Source organism: Hemibagrus wyckioides, linkage group LG07 (genome assembly GCF_019097595.1).
Source record: "Hemibagrus wyckioides isolate EC202008001 linkage group LG07, SWU_Hwy_1.0, whole genome shotgun sequence".
In the NCBI taxonomy this organism is placed as follows: domain Eukaryota; kingdom Metazoa; phylum Chordata; class Actinopteri; order Siluriformes; family Bagridae; genus Hemibagrus; species Hemibagrus wyckioides.
The window spans coordinates 16,751,537-16,774,370 of record NC_080716.1 but is presented as its reverse complement, the minus strand read 5'-3'; the positions used below and the strand labels follow the sequence as shown (position 1 = coordinate 16,774,370).

The 22,834-nt window shown below is 38.2% G+C and overlaps 1 long non-coding RNA gene and 1 pseudogene across 1 annotated transcript; both read right to left on the bottom strand.

The window, feature by feature from the left end:
* Nucleotides 1–6,302: 6,302 nt before the first annotated feature.
* Nucleotides 6,303–22,118, bottom strand: LOC131356239 (zinc finger protein 638-like; annotated as a pseudogene).
* Nucleotides 15,247–16,664, bottom strand: LOC131356720 (uncharacterized). Its single transcript, XR_009205059.1, has 3 exons — nt 16,370–16,664; nt 16,027–16,119; nt 15,247–15,666 (listed from the first exon to the last, which is right to left on the bottom strand). It is a non-coding gene; the product is annotated as an uncharacterized LOC131356720 (long non-coding RNA).
* Nucleotides 22,119–22,834: the final 716 nt, after the last annotated feature.

Sequence of the window (22,834 nt, the reverse complement as noted above, 5' to 3'; positions counted from 1 at the left end):
AGCACAGTAAACTGATTAAGCACTACAGGTTGTGTCGCGAAACCTTGTTTTTTTTATTCAGCCAGTCTACACTGTGTGTCATTGTTTAGACCCGGTTTGGACTCTTTCACCCACTATCAGCTTGATAAACCACCGGTTGCTGACCCTGAGTCTCCCCTAGGCCTACTTCGGGGTCGTAACATAAAGAATCATAATTATCAGTTCATGATCTCATGATCCTACTGGAACCGTAGGATCTTGCCTGTAAGCTGTCATAAACACTTACTGGTATATGAATAATGTTTCAATCATATGCTGCAGTTTTGTTTTGGCCACTATTTATTTCTGCTCACTATGAAATATTATAAATACAGAGCTACTTAATCATTAGCTAAATTTTATATGGCTTTCCACATTGTGGGTCCTTTGTGACTGTTATCAACAAAACATTTTAGAACATGACTTAATCTTGAAGTCCAGAAACTACACAGTGTTCTTTAGCAAAAAATTTTTACCCCCAAAAGTAACCTAGCTGATAATACAAGACATGTAAGCTAAGTACCATAACATTAATTTCTGAAATCAGCCACTTGGAAACTTGCAGTGTGAACAGCGAACTGTGTGATATAGTAATGAAATACTTGATCATTTGATTAACTAAAATATTGAATTAATCCAATATGTTGTGTATCTGCTCATTTATACAATTATCCAAATGAGCTAAAGATTTCTGTTCAACATAAAGCATAAACTCATGCAGTGAAAATGTTACAGTCTGAGAAAAGGCCAAGAACATGATGCAATGGCAATGTATATAATTAATATAGACAGACTTTTCATTCATAAGAAGCTGTAAATAAATAAACAATATAGACACAACAAACTTTTCAATATAGATTTGTTAGGATAGCCGTGCTTTGGTTTCATACATATAGAATTTATACTATATTATAAAATTATTTAGTTATGCCCACTAAAGATTTAATACTTTTCCTGCTCAAAATATGCTCATAAGGTAAACTACATTTTAGTAAGCTACTTTCTCCAGGTTGCCACTAGATTAGGACAAATTGTGACAATTTATTTCTTAACAAAAAATGCTTTGTGAAAAATTTGTAAAAAAAAAAAAAAAAAAAGAAGTTAAAACAAACGTTGTAAATGAGCCTAGCTTGCTGTGTTTTCACAGGCTATTCATGATTATCTGTCCTTGCAAACACTTGATAATGGAAGGGTGAGAGCATAGTCAGGAGGAGAAAAGGTCCTACAAAGTCAAACTATGATTTTTATAACACTGGACAGTCCCTGCCCATTTTCCTATCTGAATATTTGAATGTGGACTATATTGTGCCCAAAGACATCTGTTTTGTGGATGTAAGAAGACTGCAGCAGTTTAAATGACCAAAACAAATAATATATTACAGTTGCCCTTAGGCACTGGTGGCTCAGTGGTAGGTTTCTTGCCTACCATGCAGGAGGCCCGGTTTCAATTCCCAGCCACTGGATGCAGTGCTGGTCCCAATAAAATGGGACGGTTGCGTCAGGAAGGGCATCCAGCTTAAAACCTGTGCCAAGTTGTTGTGCAGACCAGTTGGTCTCCTGTGATGACCCCTCAGATGTGTAGGAAGCAGCTGAAAGATCAACAACGTGTATTACAGGACTATTTATTTACTGAATTCTTAACAGACAGTTAATATCTTTATGAATCAGTTATTTAAGCCTATTTGGCCCATGTGTATTGTTCCATGCTATGAAAATACAGAACACACCTGAAAAATATATGTTAATTTTGTATTAGTTTTGTCTGAAGCTAACCTGAATGTTAAAACAAATACAAAATTTATAATGGTAAAAATTGTTATTCACTGAAAAGAAAAGTTCATGACAGACACAGGTTTTTTCAGTTAACATTTGTGGTTATTTTGTGCCAAAACTGTTTTGTGAAAAGTATTTTTTACAGTCCTGTTTGAGCAGAAATTTTGATTTATTTTTCATGTTGGTAATAAAATTGTGAAGGACAGCTGTGGAGTTTACATATTACACTATGTATACACATAAGACCTTGTGTTTCATTCACTCTGCCGGTACTTTCTTTTTCTTTCTTTTTTTTTTTTTTGGTCTGGTGTTTCCCTAAATAATTTCAGTTTTTTTCCTTGAATGCATTTTAATACATATAATAATGTGTTATTTAAAATGAACCTTTTCTATTTTTTATACATCGCTGCAATTGTCACAGGGAAGTATTGACTTTTTTTATATCATGATCATGTTTTCAGACTTTGGGCTCATTATGAGCAAAAATGCTAATTTGAACCTAGAGCATGTGTTCATCATGATGCAGGTCAGTTCTTCAATCATGGTTTTAGAACAACACTTATTAAAAGGCAGAGTTCAATATCACGTGACTGAGGGAATTTCCACTTGTCAGCTGATGTTTACCATAACTGATGATTAAAGATGATTACTGTAAAAGGTGTAGCAAAGCGAAACTGAAAGTCACAAAGTTTTGGTATCGTTTTAATGTTTACATGCCCCTCCCAGTATGGTTATGCTGTATTTGTCATTTAAAATCTCTTTTGAATTTGTATAATAAGCAGCAGCACTTGCTAGAAAATGTTAAATCATAAAGCATTAGGAATCTTTTTACACCAAGGATCAAAGAGTAAGCTACCAAACAATTATTAAATACCAAAATGCTGCTTTCTATAAAATGTATATATGATTTAAATGTAATTTGACACTGCTGACCGATTCTGAAGGTCTTTTGTTATAACTGAGTAACACTGGTTTATATGCAGCCGGATCAGCTGAAAGGCCTTCAATAAAAAGGCATGAGAAGACTCCATGGCTACAAAGAGGTTTAAAAATGAGTTAGTTAATATGATTTAGTTAGTCATTTATAAGAAGTAGGTTTAATGGGAACCTTCTCAGCTAGAGAAACATACTATTACTATGTCAGCATTATCTAAACAAAACATTTCAGGCATTCATCAATGAGCTTTAATCAAGAAAAGCAGAATTTAACATGGCATTAAACAATAGATTGCATTTGAATTTCGATATTCAACTAGCTTGCTCTAAACAGATAAATTATTTCCTTAATAAATAAATAAAATTAATAAGGTAATAAAATAAATACATATTTTCAAATGTGTTCACTCAAATTTCACACAGTAATATCATATCCTTTATGATCAGCATAATGACCACATGAATAAAGGAAAACTCTGACAGGCACAATAACTCTTTCAAAAATAACTGTTTTGAAATCTGGAATTTCTGAGGTAAATATATATGTAATTTATAAAAGACCAAAAACCTTGTCAAATTAATGTAGCCTGATAAATATTCCATCTGCTTTAATTTTACTGTGCTGTATGTATGTAGTGCTCATTAGGTTTCTCTGCACTACACTGTAAAATATCACTAAAGACAAATATTAACCAGAACCATGTGTCCATCATGATGCTTGAAAAATGTTAATGATCCTGTCGGAACTCAGAGCCCCCTCCGAGTGGACATATCACAGGGTGGAATTTTTGTTTGTATCTATTTCTCGTAGCTTTCCCAATGACCTCCACAAGCTATAAAACTTAGCCGAAATAAAAGAGATCTCAGTCAACAGATGAGAAGAAGCAGGTTTCTTTATTCAGCCATGCAGTCAACAACATGCATATCTGAAGAGAGCAGCTGGTCTCAAAAGCCCCGAAAAAGTCCCCTCTACTTATACCCCAGGCGCCCCGGGGCGCCTCCTTTTCTCTAATTTAAATATTTCCAGCAATTTCCCATTATATTCAGTGTATGGCTACTTTAGTCCCTCCTTCCTTAGTTTACATACGTTTCCCAGTTCCCATTATTTTCGCATTTGTCCCAATACCGCCCCTAAATTGATACCATCCTCCCCTTGATGACGTCAATTTTCCTCCTCTCCAGTTCACCTTATTTTTAGGCTAAGTCAACAATTTTTAGAAAAAATTGGCGCTTACTTATAGGCGCCACTTCCTTATTGACTTCATCCGTCACCTCTTAAGGGTGCTTCCTCGGCTCATCCTGACCTCGCGCGTTGCCCTCCACAACAATGTGTAAGTACCTTGCTCTCTTCCTCTATGTCATGATGACTTTTCCCTCTACCTACTTGATCTAAGTTTTATTTACTATTCTTAAAATAAGCTGTGCCATTAAGCTGCCTCATATCCTTTTCTCTTTTCATCACTGTTGATTGCTAGTATTCCAATGCTATTGTCTCCTCTACCCGCCTATCACTGTCATGTCACAGTGACCTGGCCTACTTCCCACACTGTGTTCCTTTTGCCTTAGTACACGCTCTCTTTTGCTGACTACATAGTCACGCAATATGCACTTCACTCATCTCTCCCCACTTCCCATTTTTCCTTCCAGCTCAGTCAGCCCGCCGCGCTATCTTCCGGAGAAGTCCCAGGGGTGCTCTGCGACGCTATCGCCAGTATCAGCTATCCTGTCTGGCCATTGAACTTACTGGTTTCCTGGAACACCTATCTGAATCCTCTATTCCTGAGTTTCCTTACCTCGCTCACCATATCATGAGGGATACCGTCTGTCTTGATCAGAGCACCCAATTTCACCCCACAACCTGTGATCAGTCTACTCAGACCTTCTACTGGCACTGGACACGCACCACCTCCCAGGGCATCCAGACTGAGCATTTCCCTGTTGAGATCTCCTCTAATGATTCTTCCTCTGACTCTTCTTCATCTCCTAATTCCCCTGACCTTCCCCAACTTTCTCCTGAATTTGTGCCTATGCCTTACAATGTTCATGATATTCCTCAGTCTCCTCCTGACTATTCGCCCCCAAATTCTCCCACTGATTACTCTACAACTTCTCCTCAGCATCCCGAGATTCCGTCTTCTACAATTGGCCCTCCGGTCCCACTGATCCCATTGGATAGGCTGGCTGACTGAGTTGTCACTCCTAATGTTCCAATAAATCTCTCCTCTTTTCTGTTTCTTCAGTCCCAGTGTGGTTATTACGCTAGCATTCTGCCATTAATAATTCTGCATGATTATTATAAAGACTATGAGGCTATATCTGATTAGATACAAGACTACTCTTAGGCAGAATATTGCTAAGTCAGAGCTTAGAGCATTGAGTACATTATTACTTAAGCTACTTTTGAAGCTAGGTATATAATTCAAAGCTGGGTATATTATTTTTTCTTTTCTTCTCCAACAATCCCTTATTTTGGTGTTTTTCAATCATGACCTGAGAATACAACTGTCCTGCATATTTATTCAATTCATTAGCTCATTCACAAACCTGAACTTGGTTGAACTGGGTGAGTTATAGGAAGGAAAACCCCAGAATGTACAAGGCAGCTGTACTCAAGAACAAGGATTGAGAAATACTCCACACTAAACTTTAGCAGATTTTTTCTCTCAATAATAGGATGACCTTAAATACTTTGTGATCTACTGATGACAAGATTTTATTATTCATTGACCTTTATATCAAAGACCTTGTTTATCCATCAAGGAAATGTTCCCACTGTTCATATTCTACAACAGTTGCAGCAGCATTCATTGAGGGTAATTCCACATACTTATCAGGTGATGTTTCACAATGCAAGATGTAAAAGGCATGCCAAAGCAAAACAAAAATTCACTGCAAGTAGCTTTTTGGCAGTGCACCACATCTTCAATTAGCTCACAAAGAAAATATATAATGTACCAGGTATTGCAGTTCATTGTAAGTCAATATAGTGACAAAAGGCCAAGAGCTGTTTGATATATTCACATTTCACTCAGATAGTTGCAGGGTTTTAAACTTTGTTGAGAATGACAAGAAGTGGCCACCATTCTGTGAATTCTGCTTGCCATTACAATTGATAAAATTTAAGTTTAAATTAATAATTAGGCAAATATTTCAAGGCTCTGCACAATGGGTCTATTTTATTTTTGTTTTCAAAAAAGAAAATCTTCATAAGCAGTAACAAAATACCTGCTGGAAAATGATTAAATCTTAAAAATAAACAAAATGCAACATACTATATATTCTTTCATTAAGTAAGCTAACTCATATTACAATAAATGTAAGTAGTACCTGCATGTTAGTTTTTCTACAAAATGTGTACTGTATATGGTTTGACCTGGAATTGTGGCCTCAAGTTGTACCTGAATTCATTTGGTTAGTCAAAATGGCGTTCTCAGTGTTAGAAATGAAAGTTATTTGAATATTTATGGTAATAAACCCCTTGAAGAGGTCATGATTTAAAGACAAATTACAGAAAGCATGTATTCAAAGTGGATTAAATGAGGTTAATAAAGGAAAATTTCCTATGAAAACAGAGAGAGAAAAAAAGATTCTGTATTGAGGTGCTCGTAGAAACCAAATACATCATAGAAGGAAACTAGTATTTTTCATTCATTAGAAACTTGACAGCATAATCTGTATATACAAAATACACAGATAATGGAAAATGCATATCTGAATGAACTACATAGCATACACATAACCTTAGCAATAGACTCCTTGTCTTTAACCTCAGATTCTAGTGTTTCTGGTGTTAATGTTGCTTCCTTTTCTATTTCACCACATACAGTTTGGTGAACTGTCTCTTGTTGGACATCATTAACTGCCACTTTTTCCAGCTTTTCTGCCTCTCTCTCTTTGACTGGCCCAGAGTTTATAGTTTCTTTTTCCATCATATCTGTAGCTTTCTAATCCTCTGCTTCAGTATCTGCAGATGGTCTAGATGGCAGCTTCTTAAACTTTTCCGAACTAGCATCAGCACTGGATTTCCTTTTTGGTACTGATTTTGTCATTGTAGATTTGGGGTCATCCTCCAATTTAGAGTGTGCTGAGCTGGAAGGAGAAGTGTGCTCCTCTGCCTCCTCTCCAACCTCATCCACAGTTACAAATTCATCTAGGTTGAAGGGAAAAGGTTCCTCAAAAGCTTGCACCTCTTCTTCTTTTGGCTAAAACAGATTATTATTAAACAATAACATTAATAAGCAGAAATAAACAGATTAATAATAGCCATCAAAACTAGATAAATGGAAGGACAAACATGCAGATATTCAAAATCACCTTTCCAGGTTTCTTTGTCTTTGTATCACTCCTTGAAGAACGTGTACTTCTGCTGCTACTACGGGTCTATGTAGAAACAAACAAATTGAACAAATGCATCAGCTACTATAAAAAATGTACTTTGATTTTGTATCTAAAACAGATTGTTCACAAATATGTTTGGTCATTTCTTACCTTGTAGCCATCCTCCTCACGCTCCCTTGACTGCCTTAAAACTGTGCTGCTCTCTTGCCTGGTTTTGCGAGATGCAGTAGAAGAACTTGAAGATCCTTCATTACTAGTGGTGGGAGACCCTTCTTTTGGAGCAGCCTTGACTCTCTGTCTGGAAGAAAGCTCCCTTTCTGGTGACTCAGCTCTTTTACTTTGGCTTCTAGTAGTTCTAGAACTCTGGGGTCTTCTTCCCTTTTCTTGGGTTTTTTGCTTGTCAGTTTTTGTTACTTTCCTGTCAACTTGTGAAACATCTTTCTCAGCGGAATTCTTCTCCGCCTCAGTTTTTCGAGTGGCTTCCTCCTCAGCACGTTTCATGGAGGACTGCAGACGGCACTGATGGACTGCAGCCTCGAGAGCCTTCAAGATCTCTGGTGTAACTGGTGGAAAGCCCAGCGTCATGTCATCACCGGGAAGAGACCCTTGCAGAGTTGCAGCTTTTTCAGCCTGGCTTTGTTCAGAAGATGGCAGAGGAGTATCAGTTTGAAGTGGTTCATGCCCCTTTAGGTCATCATTAAGTTGAACGTCATTCTGGTTTATAGGACTCAAATTGCCCTGTGTGACCTCACTATCCTGGATGGACTCCTTTATGAAGGTCTGCTGTAGCTCATTTTCCAAAACAACAGGTTCCATGGTACTTACTTCACTCTCACTACCAGTCAGAGCTACTGTATTAGTATCCACTACTGATGGCAGCTGAACAACACAGTCATCTGTTAGGTTATTGTCTTCAACTTGCACTTGTTCAACAGCCTTTGAAGCATCTTTTGGTAGTGATGTACAATGCCCCTCCAATGATGATTCTTCCACATGTTTTGATGTATTCACAGCAGCATTTTCAGCCTGCTCAACTAAGACTGTTTTTAATTTTTCAGGATGCTCATTTATGTTAACTGGTACATCTTCGGTTTGCTCATTTGTGTCTATTTTTGATTTTTCAGTCTGCTCAGTTGTTTCCACGTGTACGTTTTCAGTATTCTCTGTTGTTCCACTTGGTAGGTTTTCAGCATGTTCCGTTTCCATTTGTAGGTTTTCAGCATGCTCTGTTAGTTCAGTTGGTAAGTTTTCAGCATGCTCAGTTCCCATTTGCAGATTTTCAGCATTCTCTGTTGTTTCACTTGGTAGGTTTTCTGCATGCTGCGTTTCCATTTGTAGGTTTTCAGCATGCTCTGTTGGTTCAGTTGGCAAGTCTTCAGCATGCTTTGTTGTGTCCAAAGATAGTGGAACTTCTTCAGTGACTGGAAGCACATCACTATGTCCTGACTCTGGTTCTTTGGTCTTCACCAAGGTCTTTTCCATTTGGAGGTCAACCTTATTTTCATTTTCAGAAATTTCATTTTCAGAACAGTTTCATTAGCTCTGGTGTCCATCCGAGAGTCATTAGAGTCACTTGGAATTGTTTTGCTAGATAAGCTGGATTCACTCACAGGGGCCTGCACTGCCACTGCAATTTCATTAGAGGATGTAGCACTAGTGCTTGGCTCAATCTTTGCTTCAGTTTTTTTTTTTTTTGACATTTTCAGTGCTTTTGTTAAAAACAACTTTTGCTTTTCCCTCAAACTGCATTTGTACTCCGGTTTTTGGCAGGCTGTTTAAACCTAAATAAAAGAAATTATTTATAAAATTGTAAACATTCCATTTACCAAATTTACTTATGCTGAGCAATGTATTTGACTATTATTTAAAATAATTAGAAAGAACTTTCGAAAAACCTTAAAAAAGTCATAGTAAACATGATGCATATTCACTTACCTTTTAGCATCAGGTTTCTTTTTAATCTGTAATGCAAACAAAAGGATGTCACAACTTCTCCAATGATCAATATAATATCAATTTTGAATTTAAAATCCAACAATACCTGGTCAGCAACCCTGGGCATTCTAGCAAGGCTGAAGGTGAGTGAATGATTCTGTATGATGCATGGAAACTTCCGGAACTGACTATAGACCGACCTAGCAATAGCAGTGGTATCCATTTCAAAAATGATCTAGAAGAAAAAGGGGGAAAAAAATGATCAGTGAAAGTTTCCTAGCCCTCTGATAATTTACTCTGCACTTATTGATTGGAAGTTCCCTGAAAATATACAGTGGCACCAGATCTATAACCCCAAAATATACAACCCCAGGCACTGGAATACACACTGATCAGCCATAACATTAAAAAGCACCAGCTTAATATTGCGTAGGTACCCTTTGTGCCCTGTAAGTTGGGGACTCCATGGATTGGACTTATTTGTCCAGCAAAACCCACAGATGCTCAATTAGACTGAGATCTGGGGAATCTGGAGATCAGTTGAATAGCTTGAAATTGTGCACAGAGCCAGCATTAACTTTTACAGCACACTGTTACTGCAAAAGTCACTCAGATCCTTACTTATTCATTTTTCCTGCTCCCAACACATTAACTTTGAAAACTGACTGTTTATTTGCTGTCTAATATAACCTTAACAGGTTTCAAATGCGAGTCAAAAAGTTATCACGTACATCTTTCAGTCATTTTAATGTAACTGCTGATCTGTGCACATTCCTCGAGTCCCAAATTGCTTACTATCTGTCCTAAACAGTATCCAAGATCAGAATGAATATGTATCAAATTGTAGTATGTGGAAATGACTATCCTAAAAGTACTTATATGGTGTATTTCTGGCAAATATTCAAAGTGTGGATCTGTGCATCCTTTTCAGCTAAAACTATTAATCAACAACTATTTAAGTGAGGGAGGAGTCTTGCATTTGCTTCCCAACATTTTAGAAAAATGTAAATAAAACGTTGAATCAAGGGAATAGTAAATTAAACATTTCATACATTATATATATATATATAAAAACAAATAATGAATGAAGAGAAGCTGAAATATGTTATTACAAATATTATTATTACTATAATTATAGTGTTAGTAAGTACCAGTACTCGCAAACCCTTTGCTACACACCCAAGTATGTACATTTTCTTCACAAAAGATTACATACTTTTAGTGCATAGTAGGGATGCAACAATACAGTTAACCCACGGTTCAATACATACCACGTTTTTGTAACCACAGTTTTCGGTTCGGTTGGCTTGGCAAATTAAAGTCTTTTTTTCTCCATTATTCTTTGCTTAGGTGACAGGAACAGTAAGTACACTATATTGCCAAAAGTATTCGCTCACCTGCCTTGACTCGCATATGAACTTAAGTGACATCCCATTCCTAATCCATAGGGTTCAATATGACGTCGGTCCACCCTTTGCAGCTATAACAGCTTCAACTCTTCTGGGAAGGCTGTCCACAAGGTTTAGGAGTGTGTTTATGGGAATTTTTGACCATTCTTCCAGAAGCGCATTTGTGAGGTCACACACTGATGTTGGATGAGAAGGCCTGGCTCTCAGTCTCCGCTTTAATTCATCCCAAAGGTGTTCTATCGGGTTGAGGTCAGGACTCTGTGCAGGCCAGTCAAGTTCATCCACACCAGACTCTGTCATCCATGTCTTTATGGACCTTGCTTTGTGCACTGGTGCACAGTCATGTTGGAAGAGGAAGGGGCCAGCTCCAAACTGTTCCCACAAAGTTGGGAGCATGGAATTGTCCAAAATGTCTTGGTATGCTGAAGCATTCAGAGTTCCTTTCACTGGAACTAAGGGGCCAAGCCCAGCTCCTGAAAAACAACCTCACACCATAATCCCCCCTCCACCAAACTTTACACTTGGCACAATGCAGTCAGACAAGTACCGTTCTCCTGGCAACCGCCAAACCCAGACTCGTCCATCAGATTGCCAGATGGAGAAGTGCGATTCGTCACTCCAGAGAACGCGTCTCCACTGCTCTAGAGTCCAGTGGCGGCGTGCTTTACACCACTGCATCCGACGCTTTGCATTGCACTTGGTGATGTATGGCTTGGATGCAGCTGCTCGGCCGTGGAAACCCATTCCATGAAGCTCTCTGCGCACTGTTCTTGAGCTAATCTGAAGGCCCCATGAAGTTTGGAGGTCTGTAGCGATTGACTCTGCAGAAAGTTGGCGACCTCTTCGCACTATGCGCCTCAGCATCCGCTGACCCCGCTCCATCAGTTTACGTGGCCTACCACTTCGTGGCTGAGTTGCTGTCGTTCCCAAACACTTCCACGTTCTTATAATACAGCTGACAGTTGACTGTGGAATATTTAGGAGCGAGGAAATTTCACGACTGGATTTGTTGCACAGGTGGCATCCTATCACAGTTCCACGCTGGAATTCACTGAGCTCCTGAGAGCGACCCATTCTTTCACAAATGTTTGTAAAAACAGTCTGCATGCCTAGGTGCTTGATTTTATACACCTGTGGCCATGGAAGTGATTGGAACACCTGATTCTGATTATTTGGATGGGTGAGCGAATACTTTTGGCAATATAGTGTATGTTAAAAAAGAAAAAAAATGGTTTTAGTTGCATTTCTCTTTATTTTACTTAAATGCAAATATCAACTTGTACACATTCACAGTGTACAGAAAATAGTGAGATATATAAATTAGCGCTTGTATGACTATTACAGGGGTCGGGTTTGGAGTATGGCCATCTTTTTCCCAATCCACCATGTAACAAACAGTCACGGTGAGATAACTGTCACCCACGAGGTCAAACTATCTGTTATTAGAGCAAGGCTTTGTGCTTCAGCCAATTCGTTTTCGATTTTTTTGCGGGTCTTTTCGTAGAGATCGGGGGAAAAAAGGACGTGTCGGTAGTGTGTAATGCGGTTTGAGCACTTTTATAAGATGCCAAAAGCCCACATCACCAATCACAGAAAACAGCTGCAAATCTTTAGCATTTATTATATTAGAATTATTTTTCGTGTCTCTCGGAACCAGTTGGGTATGAATGCTAGAAGGAATCAGCTAGGGACTGTTGCTTTTTGGATGCCTGTGTTACCTGCTCTGCCACCATGGAACTATTTCCATTTGAGTAGCTAACTCTTGTGTAACAGTGCTTAAATACAGTCAGTCATTTTTTGTTTCATCGGGATCATAGTCAACAACAAATCCGAAATGTCCCCAGACAGCAGATCTGAAAGACAGCACTCAGTAGACAGTATTGGTCTCACTTCACCGCTCTCCATGGTTAGATTGTGAAATCTAACACCAGCATTAACTAACACCACTCACTGATTGGATATTTACTCACGGGGAGGCGTGTCTGTCACAGAGCGTAGACATACAGTACAGGCAAACACAAACAGGCGGTTCAGAGAGTAATAAAACGCATGGTTATTATTATTATTTTAAAGAAAAAACGAAAAAAAAACACGGTTCACATACTCGTTTGGAACCGTGGACATCGTACCGAACGGTTCAATATTATATTGAGTATTGTGGCATCCCTAGTGCACAGTATAAGCAGGCTAATTGAGATGCAGCAAATGTTCTGCATTATATACTTACCCTTCCATTGAGGGCCAAAGACTGCTTATAGGAGCCGAAACGTTTAACAAGGTTGTGAATTTCAGTGATTGCGCCAACCTTATATGGTACATTATTGACTGCGAGGAGACGCTCAGGGAGCATTGCAAGTTCATTGGGCTATGCAAATGCAAATAAAAAATAAAATTAAACATTAAAAACAAACAACCCCAAACACTTAACTTAAACTTATAGTACTGTTCAGTAAATGGCATAACTATTATTGCTGTTAATACTTTGTTTCACCTTTCAGACTATTTGAGGTTTCTTAAGTATGCATCTCTGCGCAAGCATGCCGTTGGTGTAATTAGCCATTTATGATCACAATCCAAGGTTTGTATCATTAGCAACAGAATGGAAATGGAAGTACTTCAAGTTTCCAAAATCATTATCAACTTCCAGTGTGTAAACACAAGATGTCTGAATGCATTTAAAACATGCAGTAATGAGAAAAACTGCACAGAAAAAGAGACTTGGTTTACTTACAGACAACATGTCCATTCCCATCAGTACTCTGAATACTGATTCCTGGACAAGGAAAAGACACAGAAATGTACTTCCTACCTAAAACAAATCTTAATTCAATAAAATGTTCTTAAAATTTTTATTCAACAAATCAAGCACTGCTTTGGGTATGTGCTTACTGTATTATGAAGGTCAACAGGTTTGTTCATCATTGTGATGCTTATCTCTTTCTCCTGTAGTTTTGCTGGAGTCTCAGCATATGCTTTAACCAGTGTCTCAGCTGCATTTGTACCTTGTGCTGGGTGATGGCAATAACAGGTTTTGAAATAAAACCATGGGGATCTAGCAAGATTTGCGAGATCCTCCTCAGTAATTCCATCCTCCGGAAGACCAGTTATCTCAATTATAAACTGAAACTCACTTGGGCCTTTTGTAGAAGGTGTGACCTTGACATTTTGTTTCCCCTTAGCCATCTGTGACTTAGGAACCTCCTTAACTTTATACGCTTGAGACATCTTAGGCACATGGTTAGATTTAGCTGCTGCCGACATCTTGAATACATCTTTAGCTTTAGTTGTTTGTGCTGTCTTGGGCACAACTTTACCTTTTGCCGCTTGTGACAACTTGCTTGGGCCATGTTTGGATTCCTTTCTGTAGTATGCAATTAAGTTACTTTAATATCATAGCATTTTATCTGTAGTGCATGCAGTGGAAATCTATTTATTTACAACTTTAAGTCAAGCTTCTTTAAATTAAAGCACAAGAAACAATAAAACTTACTTCTTAGCAATCGGTTTCTTCTCATGTTCAGGGACCCTTAGTTCAACCCTGGCCTCCTATAGACAGAAACAAACATAGTAATAAAGCTCTTCTTTGTTTAAATGCATAAGGCCTAATAACAACTGCTTAGACAATACCTTCTCCATACAGATTTCAACAATCTTCCCATGCAGCTTCAGGTCTTTACAGCTGACCAAGGCTTTGGCATCTTCCTCTCTTTCCATACACACGGATGCCTAAAATGGAGAAGGTTTAGAAATAAAGACCGTCAAGTTCTTAGATCATCTATAAGTACACAAATAATGCACAAACTAATCACAGAGAATTATGCAGCCTACAATTACAGAAATATTATCAACCAAGTCGTATGGTCAAAATTATCTATCTATCTATCTATCTATCTATCTATCTATCTATCTATCTATCCAGACAAGAATCCAATCTAGAGACTCGCATAAATAAGAGCTAGAAAATTTGTCTGGCACTTACAATTCTATGCTAAAGTGAGTGTAAGGACTCGCTGGAAGCGTGAATGTCTGAATCCATATGCAGATATTTATTGAAGACAGCAGGCAGAATCGTAAACAGGTAAGCAAGCAAAGAGTCAAAAACCGGAAAAGCAAAACACTAGCGATCAAAACAGAAACCGAAACTCGTAATCAAGGCAAACAGGAAAGGATCATTTACATCAAAGACTAATCAGGCAGTAATCAAGGCTTGGTACGTGACACTCGGAAACGATACTTCGCGTACAATAGAGGGAGCACGCTTCTTAAAAGCCCTAAAAACCGGAAAGCAGGTGTACACAGTCAATATTCGGGCGAGGGCTCCCTCTGGTGGTCTGGACTTGTATGCACCGTGACAGTGAGTTAATGCTGAGCATAACTAAAACATTTAGTAAACAGCTGACCTTAAAACTCATAAGACAGAAGACCACATATCAGTAAAATAAATTAAACAAAAGCACTACACATACTAAAAAAAAAAAAAAAAAAATCCGTATATTTTACAGTAAAATACTGGCAGCTGTGGTTGCCAGAATTTTACCGTGGTGACACTGTTCACCACTTTATGGTATGCTTTATTAGCAACCGTAAATTTCACAGTTGAGAACTTGTTTGTTTACAACAAATCACTGTTAAAAAAGCAGACAATGTAAACCTGTTTATGGTAAACTACTGTAAAATAAATACTGTAAACCTATTTACAGTCTCAAATAAAAACCACAACACAATCATAAATCATTACAGTATTTTATTGTAAAGTTCAAATTTACAGTAAATTACTGCCAGAATTTTACCATAAAAAACACAGTACAACAATGCATTACAGTTGGTTTGCCTAGATTTTACTGTCAACAACTTATGATTAAGTACTAAAAGAATAAGGTCCATTGTAAATCAAGACACAAAAATATATCATTGTCAGACTAAAGCAAGAACACGTACATATTCAGTGTTAAAAACAAACAGTTTGAAGAGATCAAATACCTTGTCCAATACTCATAAATAAGTAATGAAATCTTGAAAAAAACAGCACATGTCCATATGATTGGATAATCCATGGTGAAATAAACAAACATTATGTATCAGGGCTCACTACTTGCCCTGGTTGAACAAGAGGAATAAGTCACTGAGTCCAGACTTGTGTGAAGACATGGGATAGAATTGGACATGATGTTCGAGAAACTGGAAGCTACAGCATGTAGTGTCACTAGTTCAGCTTGAGGACTTGCATGTTGTCCACTGTGGGCCGATATGATCCTCTCTGCAGCCAGAAAACATACACAAAGAAAATGTTAGGCTGATGCAGTGATTGTTACAGTTTTCTAGTTGTTCAATAAGTGGTTCAAATATGTTAAACTTTGCTCCAATGAATTATACATTAATGAAGGCAATATTTATTAATTAAATAATTAATAGTTTTGCAGGTTATTTTTTTTTTTTTATAACTGATGGTCTCAAGGAGAAAAGTTCTCATTTCAGAAACATTTCATACAAGTCATCATAAGCATTTATTTTATGTCTGTTGACATGAGGTCTAAACACAGTTGCCTCCACTGAAGCAATCAATAATCAAATTTACTACAACACTGACCAGTAACCAGTCAAATGTACAACCACTTACCAATATGCATCCTGGACAAGACCAGCGTCTGATCAAAAGGGGGGATTTGTAGAACAGGAAAGAGATTGATGAGGTCCATTTCAAGAACAACTCCTAGCAGATAACAGTAACAAAGACAGTAAGAAATATATTGCCCATACTGTGATTCAGGCAGTCAAGTTTCAGTTCCAGCTCAGGCCCTTTGCTGCAAATCATCCCATCTCTCTCCACTGTTTTTTTACTACCACTGTCCAAAAAGCAAAAATTACAAAATAAATAAATAAATAAAATAAAAAAAATTACAATCTTTAAAATACAACAAAAAAAATGGTTTGCTTCTTAGATAAAGAGTTTAGAATCTCACCATGTTCCTGGTCATCACAGCGGGCAGCACGTTGTTTCCTCCAAGTCTATAACCGCTCAGGAGTGAAATACTTTAAATTCTTTTTATTTTAATAATTTACTTGAAATAAAAAAAAATCAAAACTATGTTCCGTTCATGTGTGTGCGCGCGACGCCGGACAAATGAGTGTGTTGGTCCATAAAATTTTGAAAAGCACGTGACTTAAGGCTGAACTCCGATTGGCTTGTTTTAAATTGTCCTTGAACCCTCCCAGTTTTGTTAGCGAATCAAGTTTGTTTTTATATATTTGGCCTCATGTGATAGGAGCATTCTCAACGAGTCTCATTAGCACTCAGCAGTTTGTCAGTTAACAGCCGCCACTGATTGTAATTCTTCTCCATTCACCGGGTGGGAAACAACCTCAACTAGCACTTTAAAAGATAACAGAGCATTTCAACTAACATTTCCTTAAATGAACTCAGGATTTAATGGGCATTAAACAATAGATATCTACAAAATATGTTTGTAACCATCTCCAAAACACTTAAATCAACAATGGTTCATTTCTGTGAAGCCTTCAGTGAAGTACAAGTTGCAGCAACAAAATTAAACCTGGGCAAAATCAGACCCAAATAAACACAACATAAACACAAAACCACAAAACAACCACAAACACCCAACAATTACAGCCTATAATCTTTTTAATTGGATATAGCACATTAATTATCAGATTCAACCCATATTTAAACATATTTTAATTTAAAATCAACCTAATTTAACAAACACATTCCATGTTTTTAACATCTTGTTTCTGTAGAAATGAAGGTATATTTTTGCTGAATGGTGAAAGGTTTTATATTGTAAATTTAAATAAACATATCAGCAAAATCTGTAATTTAGACAGAGTAATACCTTTGATTTTAAGGTAATTACTTGTTTATGAAGTTACAGCATTTTACTGTTAATTGTACCAAAATTTTCTATTTTCACAGTAACAATGTGTATTTTTTACATATTAGGACAGTAAAAATGAAAGTACATACTGTTTCTTTATTTATGGTAATTTGATGTATGTACTATGGTGATATACTATTTTTGACTTTACAGTCTTTTAATGTTGCTATTTCACAGTTTTTTACTGTAATTTTCACGTACATTTTTTACAGTGCACATAATTCACAATACCTCTGAGATGGCTTTAAGGAGAATGGCAGTGTGAATCGCCCCAGAAGGCTCAACAGTGGCAACTAATTGTTGGTGCGTAGTCCCAAAAGGAATACCCTTCAATCTTAACAGACAGGATGTCCCAGGTCCAGCTAGCTTCTTTGGTTTCACACTCTAAAATATATAAAAAGGTAAAATATTATATATACATATATATATATATATATATATATATATATATATATATTACTATATTGCCAAAAGTATTCGCTCACCCATCCAAATAATCAGAATCAGGTGTTCCAATCACTTCCATGGCCACAGGTGTATAAAATCAAGCACCTAGGCATGCAGACTGTTTTTACAAACATTTGTGAAAGAATGGGTCGCTCTCAGGAGCTCAGTGAATTCCAGCGTGGAACTGTGATAGGATGCCACCTGTGCAACAAATCCAGTCGTGAAATTTCCTCGCTCCTAAATATTCCACAGTCAACTGTCAGCTGTATTATAAGAACGTGGAAGTGTTTGGGAACGACGGCAACTCAGCCACGAAGTGGTAGGCCACGTAAACTGACGGAGCGGGGTCAGCGGATGCTGAGGCGCATAGTGCGAAGAGGTCGCCAACTTTCTGCAGAGTCAATCGCTATAGACCTCCAAACTTCATGTGGCCTTCAGATTAGCTCAAGAACAGTGCACAGAGAGCTTCATGGAATGGGTTTCCATGGCCGAGCAGCTGCATCCAAGCCATACATCACTAAGTGCAATGCAAAGTGTCGGATGCAGTGGTGTAAAGCACGCCGCCACTGGACTCTAGAGCAGTGGAGACGCGTTCTCTGGAGTGACGAATCACGCTTCTCCATCTGGCAATCTGATGGACGAGTCTGGGTTTGGCGGTTGCCAGGAGAACGGTACTTGTCTGACTGCATTGTGCCAAGTGTAAAGTTTGGTGGAGGGGGGATTATGGTGTGGGGTTGTTTTTCAGGAGCTGGGCTTGGCCCCTTAGTTCCAGTGAAAGGAACTTTGAATGCTTCAGCATACCAAGACATTTTGGACAATTCCATGCTCCCAACTTTGTGGGAACAGTTTGGAGCTGGCCCCTTCCTCTTCCAACATGACTGTGCACCAGTGCACAAAGCAAGGTCCATAAAGACATGGATGACAGAGTCTGGTGTGGATGAACTTGACTGGCCTGCACAGAGTCCTGACCTCAACCCGATAGAACACGTTTGGGATGAATTAGAGCAGAGACTGAAAGCCAGGCCTTCTCGTCCAACATCAGTGTGTGACCTCACAAATGCGCTTCTGGAAGAATGGTCAAAAATTCCCATAAACACACTCCTAAACCTTGTGGACAGCCTTCCCAGAAGAGTTGAAGCTGTTATAGCTGCAAAGGGCAGACTGACGTCATATTGAACCCTATGGATTAGGAATGGGATGTCACTTAAGTTCATATGCGAGTCAAGGCAGGTGAGCGAATACTTTTGGCAATATAGTGTGTATATATATATATATATATATATATATATATATATATATATATATATATATATATATATATATATCTCAAACTTTTCAATTTCACCAGTTCTCCTCCTTCACATCCATAACTATGTGCTTAGCGAGCTATCCGATTAGTAGATTTCAACTGAAATGGGGAAAAGTCATTATACCAACTAGCTAATCATTTCTCTCATCACAGCAACTGGTTGACAATAAAATCATTAATAAAATGTCATTAATATATACACACATATATACACACACACATGGCACAGAGTTGAGTAAGGCTTTGGACCCTTGATCTCCTCACACCAAGGTGGGCAATTTTCTTTGGCAAAATTTGGGAGCTCTTTATCAAATTCAGATCAAATAACTGTATAATACAATCAACTACCTTGAAAAAACTAGTCTTCATGGCAGATGAGCTGCTTGGCTTGGAGGATTCACTCCTTTTAGAGGAAGGAGATGATGATCGCTTTCTACTGCTGCTACTCTTCATTGAAGATGAGGAACTGCTCTGCTTCTTGGCTAGCTCAGCTAATAGTGCAGGGGCCAATGATTACACCATTGCCTTCAGAGCACTACTGTCAGTCATTGAAGCACTACTGTCAGTCACTTCTGTTACAAAAAGCAGACATGAAGGAAATGTGATTAACGATCTGCAATCATAATGTTTTTTTACACAGTTACACCATGTGCAAGACAGTACTGCTTGATTTCACCTGAAGACTCCAGAAGTTTTTTCGCTAGTCTTTCACTGCTGCTTGATCTCTGCAAGCGAGAAGGACTGCTCCTTCGGGGACTCACTCGTCGAGAACTCCGTGGAGGAGAGCGCCTTCTACTGCTGTAGCCTGGTGACCTTGACCGTTGGTGTGGTGGGCTGTGAGACCGCTGGCACGGTGGGCTGCAAGATCGCTGGTGTGGTGGGCTGCGAGACCTGTGACGCGGTGGGGTGCGAGACCTTCGCCGGTATGAGGGTGACTTTTCCTGTGGGGGGACCGGGACCGGCTTCGAGAACGTGTGCAGCGGTACCTCCGAGGGCTTTGTGACCGCGAACGGGAACTAGACCGCTGACGATGACTGGATGAACCATGGTGGCGCTTGGGGCTAGGAGTTCTAAAACAGTAAATGTGGACAAGTTTAATGTTTTGGACTATGATGTTATAACTTTGGCTCAGCCCTACAAAAGATCTTTGCAAAACTATGGCCCAGGGGTTCAGAGAAAAATAAAGATATAAAACACCACAATTTACCTTGTAAGGGGAATAGTCTCTGCATTCCAGTCAGGATATCTATAAAAACAATAAACATTAGCATATCTTCAAATAAACGCTGATGAAATTTTCAAACAGTCAATAAAATAAATTTGAAATTTAAATAAAATAATAATAATTAAAAACGTACTGTTTTCTAAGACGTCTACAACTCTCAATGTGAAGGGATGTGTTCTGATGTTCAATCCAATCCTGTCATTAAAAAATATATACACTTCAATATACAGTGTATAACAACCATAATCTGCTGCTACTTAAAGTTTTTAAAGAATTATGCTAGTAAAAAGAGAGTAACATTATTTTTAGAAATATGAATTAATAAATAATCTATCAATCTCAAATGTCAAATACAATGGCATGATAAAACAGACACTGTAATGAAACAAATATAGAATATGAAAAAATAATTGTCTTCACAAAATACATTTTAAACTCCTATGAAATGTCACCTTCAAAAATAAGTCCATAGCATGTTTTATAACATTTCTGAAAGTCCCAAATTCCCATTTGCAGATAGAGCTTATTAAAAAAAAGAGTAAAAGTTATCAAAGTCCTTGAAGACATCTTCTCACAGGTCATCATCTTGTTTGCATGTTCATCACCAGATCACATTTGGTCTGCAACCCAGGCATCAGATCAGACTGTTCCAGCACACTTCATGCTTTCAGTAACGCATAAACTTCTTCAGGAAGTATGACGCGGTCCTCTTTCAAAAAAAGAACCGAAGCATAGTAACCCATGAAAAGTATCTTCAATTTCTTCATTACACAGGATGATGACAACAACCCAATCGTTGACCTCTTCTAACATTTCTTCAAAGTTTGATATCAACATCACAGCAATTCTTTTCAACATGCTCCCATTTAGGAAACTTAAAAAGTTATCTTAAGGCAGTTAACTAGGTACACTATTATTATTATTATTAATTACTACACAGGGCTTTCTGTGATGCAAGACATTCAAAACAATGAATCACTTCAAACAAACCACAATTTATACAATAAATTTAATAGAAATCCTTAAAAAATTAAACAGTACAAAAAGAAAAATACTCACCTTAGTCTGGACACATTCTACGTTACATAGAGAGCATGTATGGGGAAAGATTCTTGGGCTAGCAGCTGAGTAATCATTCATCATGGTGGGAGTTGGTAACCTCTTTGCAGCTGAAGTCATGATTAGAGGTGGAGCAAATGCAAATGAACTTCCAGAGATCATCGGGACCATAGAAGGTAGAGGATCAGCAGCAGCCGAAAGAATCTGTGGTGGACGGAAGCTGGGTGATGGCACAGCTGTGGAAGTAGGCAGCCTTCTTGGGATTGCCTTGGCACCTTGGATATCCAGGCTTTGTGGAGTGGGTCTTGAAGCCATCGCTGGAGGTTGCTGAAGCTTTGGAACCATAATTGAAGCCTGTGTAAGAACTGGAGTAGCCAGGTTTTGCTGTGGACGATTACTTTTGTCAACATTACCGATGGAGGAACTTGAGACTTCCCTCCCATACTTGACTGATTCTTTAGTAAGGCGGTCATGTGCATAGTTGTCTGGTTTCTCCTCAGGAAAATCATATTTTCTAGAATGTCCATAATCAAGAACATGGGGATTGAATAACCAGCAGTGGAGGCAAATTTTTAGACGTGGAACATTCTGAAATTGTTCTTTGAAAAATAGCAGTGGCTAACTTAGTGGGAGAATACACAAACAACTACAGTGGCTTAGTGGTTAGTGCGTTTGCATCACACCTCCAGCATCCTAGGCTCGTGTCTTGTTCTGGCTCTCTGTGTTTGTGGAGTTTGCATGTTATCACCTGGATTCCTCCCACAGTCCAAAGACATGCTTCTAGGCTGATTGGAGTCTCTAAATTACTTGTATTGTGTAAGTGAATGAATATGTATGTGTGCCCAGTGATGGGTTGGCACTCTGTCCAGGGTGTATCCTGCCTTGATGCCCAATGATGCACAGGCTCCCTGTGACCCAGGAATAGATTGGATAAGTGGTACAGACAATGAAAAAACAACAACTAATTACAACACTGTTTTGCACTTTTAAGGCTCATTATTTGTATTATAGCAGTGTTTGACATATTTGGCATATTTATAGCTAACCACCTTGTAGAAACAAGGAAATTTTGTTCTTTAAACATTAAAAGCCAAACAAAAATACACAAAATCTCATGTAAAATTAAAGCAAAAAACTGTATTTAAATAATAGAAGATTACTGTAATTTTACAAGTTAGTTTTTTCCTGTTATTTTACAAAAGTTTATTGGCACCCCAGCTGCCGGAATATAATATTTCCGGTTTTTTACAAATTTTTTTTTTACAGTGTATGTTGAACTTCCAAGCACACTATCTGTCAAAAACCAAGTGAGGGTGCTTCCAAGTGGATGGAACAGAGAGACTGATCAAAATTGAAGGATATGATGAATACAGCAAAATATGAGTGGCTTCAGGACTGAAGCATCTCTGAAAGTCCACGTGGCCAAAGCTCAGACTTGAACCCCATCTCCAAGAAAAATTTGGCAGTTCGCAGATGGTCCCCATCCAATCTG